Source organism: Penaeus chinensis, chromosome 43 (assembly GCF_019202785.1).
Source record: "Penaeus chinensis breed Huanghai No. 1 chromosome 43, ASM1920278v2, whole genome shotgun sequence".
NCBI classification, from domain to species: Eukaryota; Metazoa; Arthropoda; class Malacostraca; order Decapoda; family Penaeidae; genus Penaeus; species Penaeus chinensis.
Genome location: NC_061861.1, coordinates 19,140,909 through 19,148,408, shown reverse-complemented (window position 1 = coordinate 19,148,408; position 7,500 = coordinate 19,140,909).

Below are 7,500 nucleotides of genomic sequence, written 5' to 3'. Positions count from 1 at the left end.
GTTTGTTGTGTGTGTGGTCTTGTTCTTCTTCTACTTATTATTCTATTTATTTTTCCATTTCTTTCTCTCATACTCTCTTCATTTCATCCTTTCTATTATATCTTCTCTCTCTTTATATCTATCTGTCTATTTATCTGCCTATCTCATTCATTCTCTATCTCTCTCTTTCATCCTCTCTCTTTCTCTATCTATCTATCTATCTAACTATATATATATCTGCCTATCTCATTCATTATCTATCTCTCTCTTTCATCCTCTCTCTCTCTCTCTCTCTCTCTCTCTCTCTCTCTCTCTCTCTCTCTCTCTCTCTCTCTCTCTCTCTCTCTCTCTCTCTCTCCCTTTATTTCTCTATTCATGTTACTTTTTTCTATATCTCCCTCCCTACATACCTGTTTCTTCATATTCATAACTTAATTACACCCATGTAGTTCATTTAAGTAATTAACAAAATCGTAAGCGCATTATAACTAAAAAAAAGTTCTGAAAGATCATCAATAACAAAGAAAGATTTAAGTCTGTTTTCCCTTCCCTGTTTATCCAATTTTCTTGCTTATCGACGTCTTCCTCAGGTCCCCTCAGGTCAATCCAGGTCAGAGCAGGTCACCTCACCTCTCTCTCAATCGCTGACCTTGACAGACAGGTGTATATTAACGTTTTAGTTTATTTTCATGAAATTTTCGTTTGTTCAGTCTCTTGTGTCTTCATTCGATATGTTTTTGTTTTGAATTATAAGTAGCGTTTTGCTGTTGTTGTTTTTGAATTGTAAGTCGTTTATTTAGTATTTTTATGATAGGAATGGTTTCTCTCACTCTCTCTCATTCTCTCTCTCTCTCTCTCTCTCTCATTCTCTCTCTCTCTCGCTCTCTCTCTCTCTCTCTCTCTCTCTCTCTCTCTCTCTCTCTCTCTCTCTCTCTCTCTCTCTCTCTCTCTTATTCGTTCGTCAATGTATTTCTTTGTTAGATATATTTTTTTGTATTTTTATAATATAAGCGGTTGTGGTGTGGGTGGTAAAGTTAACTGTTCTATTTTTTATTATTATTGCCGTTATACAGACGATATAATCAATTGTAGATTTATGTGAATAGGAAAACAACCTCGGTAAGAATTATGAAATTCAATCGTCACGAGTTATTTATAATGCGAATTAAGAACTGATTGAGGAAGTCTTGGCGAGTTCGAAGCGTTACGGTTTAACCTCATTCCTTCTTTCGGCCGCTTCCCTGGTCGCTTTTGTGTGCACGTCTCTGTGGTTGTGTAGACTCATATATATTCGCAAACACACGCAGGTATTTTCACATGCTTGTATGCACACAAACACACACACACACATACACACACACAGACACACACACACACACACACACTCACACCCGTATGCACACACACACACACTCACACACACACACACATATTCACACCCGTACGCACACACACGCACACAAATTATATATATACATACATACATATGCATATATATATAAATATATATATACACATATATACATATAAAAGTGTGCATGTGTACATATGTTTATGGGTCCCTGGGTGTACGCTTGTGTGTGCTTGCGTGCGCGAGCGCTTGAACCAATAGCTTTAGGATATTTCACCAAGTTGCACCATTCCCTCCCGCTGTTTCATCATAAACCGATTCACATATTTTTCCTTCTCTTTCCCGTACAAAGAAACGCATAACTCTGCTTATGCATTGTCCCATTGTGTAATAACCGAATAACTAAAGTGCCGCACTGTAGTTGAAGCGCTACAACATAATGGCAGAGAATATAGGCATAAAACGACATAGAACTGTGTGTTTATACACAAACACGCGCGCACGCACGCACGCACACACACATATGCATATACGTATATATATATATGTATATATACACACATATGTGTGTGTATATATATATATATATATATATATATATATATATATATATATATATCACTGCCCTTCACACACGCAAGTGTGTGAAGGGCAGTGAAAGTGAAATCATCGATAATGATACTCTTTTCCAACTTCCTATCCTGCGACAGTCTACGAAGTTTTACAACTTTTACAATTCTTACCGATTTCATATCTGACTTTTAATTCTTCAGTTAAACGGTTGTCTGTTGCCCTTTATAAAACACTTCAAGGTTTAGCTGTTATTTTTTTTCCCAAGATCTGTTTTCTCTCAAAAGGTGTAGTACAACAACCTTATCTCTTATCATATTCTTATCTCGTTCAAGATTTTAGTCAACGAGAAAGATACATTCAATTGATTTTTCTCTCTCTCTCAGAAATCATTAGTTACGATTCCTCCTTCAATGTCTAATCCTTAAAATTATTTCATTGAATTATATCCCTTTATCTAAGTTTGTATTTTACCTATATGACGCGCATTCTTATAATATCTTAAGTCTATAAAGTTTGTGAATTACTCGGTATTCTTATGTAATATTTTTAAAATTACTCTTTATCTGAGTCCAAATTACATAATGTTTGCTGAGACAGAGAGCAAGGGAGACATTATCTCGTCGCGACAGGTTGCTGACTTGACACTGGTTCAAGAGCTGACGGTTGATGTGTAAAGTATATTTTTTGAGAGAGTAGGAGGGAAAATGTTCAAAGGTTACATTATTTGATCGACATTATGTTCGGATATGAATGCACATACATGGAAATTACATGTTTGTCTCTGTCTCTGTCTATTTCTCTCTCTCTCTCTCTCTCTCTCTCTCTCTCTCTCTCTCTCTCTCTCTCTCTCTCTCTCTCTCTCTCTCTCTCTCTCTCTCTGTCTTTCTCTCTCTATATATCTATTCAAAATTCAACGAAAACGAAATTAAAATATAATAATATAGGTAAACACTAGACAAAACAAACTGAAATTCCTCCTTTGTATATTTTTGTGCTTTCAGCGAAGGTTTTGCCGTATGTGAAACTTTGCCAGTTTGCGGTCATGAATCTGAGTGATTCGTGTTGCGTGACTCCATGACAGGTTGGTTTGTTGAAAACCTTCGTCATTTACATTTCATTATTTGTGATACACATACGCACATATTTGTATGTAGATATATGTCTATCTATCTACCTATCTATATACACATATATGTATATGCACACACATGTGTGTGTGTGTGTGTGTGTGTGTGTGCATGGATGTGTGTGTGTGTGTGTGTGCATGTGTGTGTGTGTGTGTGTGTGTGTGTGTGTGTGTGTGTGTGTGTGTGTGTGTGTGTGTGTGCTTGTGTGCATGTGTGCGTGTGTGTTCATATATATATACACACACACATCCTTAAGCAAATGCTCATCTACCACAGAGGCAAATGAAATATCCACGCACACTCCTCCGTCAGCCTTATCAGCCGGCGATAACAAGCAGACGCGAAGCTGACACAGAGCGTATGTGCATTTCCGCGTGGGGGCTTGAGACTGTGTGTCCTTGGCTCTCAAGGGGGGCTGGAGAGCGACTTCTGAATACGAGTTGTAAGTAGTGCGTTGGGGAGGGTTGGGGGGGGGGAGGGGGTACATGGGAGAAAGGGGGGAAGGTGGGGCATGGGAGAAAGGGGGAAGGGTGGGGGTGGGAGAAGGGGGAGGGAGAAGGGGAGGGTAGCGAGGAAGGTGGAGTATGGGGGAGGGCGGGGGAGGGAGGAAGGTAGGTATGAGGGAGGGTGGGGGGAGGGAGGAGGGAGAGTGAATGTGGAGGAGGGGGGGAGGGGGAGGGAGAGGGGAAGGGAGGGGAAAGAAGGGGGGGGGGGGGGGGGGGGTTAGGGGGAAAAAGGGGGGGGTGGGGAAAGGGGGGGAAGGGGGGGGGGGGGGAGGGGGGAAAAAAAAGGGGGGGAGGGGGGAAAATGGGGGGGAGTAGGGGGGGGGGAAAAGAGGGGGGGGGGGGCTGAAGAGGGGGGGGGGGGGGGGGAAAGGGGAAGGGGGGGGGGGAAAAGGGGGGGGGGGGGGGGAGGAGGAAGGGGGGGAAGGGGGGGGGGGGGGGGGGGGGGGGGGGAAGGGGAGGGAGGGGGGGGGGGGGGGGCAGGGGGGGAAGGGGGGGGGAGAGAGGGGAAAGGGGGGGGGGGGGAAAAGGGGGGGGGGGGGGGGGGGGGGTGGGTTAAAATGGGGGGGGGGGGGGGTAGGGGGGGGGGGGGGGGCAAAAGGTGGGGGGGGAGTCGGTAGGGGGGGGGGGGAAGGGGGGGGGGGGGGGGGGGGGAGGAAAAGGGGGGGGGGGGAGGGGGGGAAGGGGGGGGGGGGGGGAAGGGGGGGGGTAGGGGGGGGGGAGGGGGGGAGAAAGGGGGAGGGGGGGAAGGGGAAGGGGAAGGGGGGAAAAAAAGGGGGAAGGGAGGGGAAAAAAAAGGGGGGAAAAGGGGAAAGGGGAAAAAAAGGGGAAAGGGAGGGGAAAAAAAGGGGGAAAGGGGGGGAAAAAAAAGGGGAAGGGGAGGGGAAAAAAAAAAAAGGGGAAGGGGGGGGGGAAAAAAAGGGGAAGGGGGGGGGTTAAAAAAAGGGGAAGGGGAGGGGGGGGAAAGGGGGAAGGGAAGGGGAAAAGGGGGGGGAAGGGGGGGAAGGGAAAAAAAGGGGGAAAAGGAAAGGGGGGGGGGAGGGGGGCGAGGAAAGGGGGGGAGGAGGGGGGGGGGGGGGAAAAGGGAAGGGGGGAAACCAAACAACACGAGGGAAGGAAGGGAGAGAAAAAAAGAAAAGAAAAAGAAAAAGAAAAGAGAAAAAAAAAAAGAAAAGAGAGATTTAAAAGAAAAAGAGAGAAAGGGAAAAAAAAATGTTTAAAAAAATACTAAAAAAGAAATGGTTTAAAAAAAAAGGAAAAAAACAAAAAATAGTTGGGCCCCTTTTTTAAAAAAAAAAAAGGAAAAAAATATTTATAAATGGGGAAACTTTTTTTAAAAAAAAAAAAATTTTTAAAAAAAGGGAAAAATTAAAAAAATTTTTAGGAAAAAAGGGGGTTTCTTTTTTAAAAGTAAAAAAAAATTGAAAAAAAAAAGGGAAAAAGAAAAATGAAAAAATAAATTTTTAAGGGAAAATTTTGGGGAAATTTTCTTAAAAATTTTTTTTTTTTTTTTTTTATTTTTGGTTTTTTCAAAGCCAAGGGAAAAAAATTTTTTTTAAAAATTTTTTTAAAAATTTTTTTTTTTTTTTTAGGGGAAAATAAGGGGAAAAAAAAATTTTTATTTTTATTTCCCCCAAAACAGAGAAATTTTAAAAAAAAAATGAAAAAATAAATTTTTAGGAAAAATAAATTTTAAATACTATTTTTTTGTTTGGTTGGAAAGCAAGAAATTAAAAAATTAAAAAATTTTGCTCCAAAGGTTCCTTGGAAAAAATAAAAAAATAAAAAAGGGAAAAAAAGACTATCTTTCAACCCCCAACCCCCCAAAAAAAAAAAATGGGGGTTTTGGGTTAAAAACGGGGGTAGTTTTTTTATGTAAAGGTTTGGGGGGGGAAAGAAAGAAGGGGAAAAAAAAAAAGGGGAAAAGGGGAAAAAAAATTTTAAGGGGAAAATTAAGAAAACAAGAGGTTTCAAAGGGCAGAGGGGGAAAGAAAAAGAAAAAAAAAAGAAAATAAGGAAAAACAAAGGTAGGGTTTAAAGAGAGAAAGAAAAAGAAAAATAAAAAGAAAATAAAGTAAAACAAGAAGGGGGAAAAGAAAAAAGAAAAAAAAGAAAAAAGAAAAAATAAATTTTTAGAAAATAAGTAAATACTATATGTATGGTTGCAAAGCAGAGAAATGAAAAATGAAAAATGTTGCATGCAAGGTCTGAAAAGTAAGAAAAATAAAAATGAAAATACAGTACGTATGCTTAGCAACAACAACAAAAAAATGACTGGATAAAAAACGGATCAGTTTTTTATATGTATGGTTGGGAAAGAAAGAAGAAAAAAAAATGTAAACAAATACTATAAGAATGTTAGAAAAGGAAAAAACAAAAAATAGTTGCTATAAAAAAAAATAAAGGAAAAAAATATTATAATGCATCGTTGGAAAAGAAAAAAAGAAAGAAAATGATGATTTATGTATGGAAGGAAAAGCAAAGAATAGAGGGAAATAATCATTTTAATAATAACGATAAGTATAATCATCATCATCATCATCATAATAGTAGTAATGATAATAATGAAAATGAAAATAATAACAATAACTATAATAATGATGTTGATAATAAGAAGAAATAACAGCAATAATAATGATAAAAATAATAATAACAGTGATAATTAATAAATAACAGCAGTAATAATAATGATATTAATAATGATGATGATGATGATAATAATAATAATAATAATAACACATAACGATAAAGATATAAAAGAAAATATTTCGCATCCAAAAATAATGTTACGAAATAATGCTCAATGACACATCTAAACCGAAATAAACAAATAAACATAAACACATATAAAAACAAATGAATTAGAAGAAAAATGGTAAAATACTGGGATAAAAAACACCTAACTGTGTGGAGTTTCATCACATTACTGTGAATGAGTAAGAAAACGTAGACGTGGAAGGAAGTGTGTGTGTGTGTGTGTGTGTGTGCAAAACATATTTTTTAGCATTCATAATGGTAGTTATATATGTAGATTTAATCAAAACAAAAAGTAGAAGAAAAATGTGTATGTACATATATATATATATATATATATATATATATATATATATATATATATGAGAAATGGCGTACTGTGTAAAACTTAGTCTGGCTCCTTCTGCAAGTCAGGGAGAAACTAAAAAATAAAAATAAATGGGAGAAACTATGACGGAAATAGAAAATCACGCGAGCCTGATACAAGCCATATCTAAATACCAATAATGACATGTTTCCCTTATACCTTTTAAACATATACCCACAGGAAATCTCCATGCCATGTAGACTTATACCCCCTCCCCACCCCCTCCACCCTCATGCCCACGCCCACTAGGCTATCAACGCCCGCACTGTGACGCGTCCTGTCGTAGGCCTATACATTCCCACCCTCAACTACAGCACAATGTTTGCCTATTCTGAAGCCCCGTCCTTGTTTAAAAACGTAACCATAACGTTTTTTTTTATCGTGTGGTGAGAGAGAGGGAAAATTATGTACGTATCACTTAATGATGAAACAGGACAAGGTGATGGTGTAACGTGGTGAAATATCCTAAGGAATGCTATGGGTGTCGACGCTCGAGCAGATCTACGCAGACGCAAGGGTGCAACCAGGGATACGTAAATATACACACGTATACACTTATATTTATGTAAGAGAGAGAGAGATAGAGGGAGAGAGGGAGGGAGAGAGAGAGAGAGAGAGAGAGAGAGAGAGAGAGAGAGAGAGAGAGAGAGAGAGAGAGAGAGAGAGAGAGAGAGAGAGAGAGCGAGAGAGAGAGAGAGAGAGAGAGAGAGAGAGGGAGAGGGAGAGGGAGAGGGAGAGAGAGAGAGAGAGAGAGAGAGAGAGAGAGAGAGAGAGAGAGAGAGAGAGAGAGAGAGGGAGAGGGAGAGAGAGAGAGCACGTATAATTACAACCAAAACGTCTGTTTTC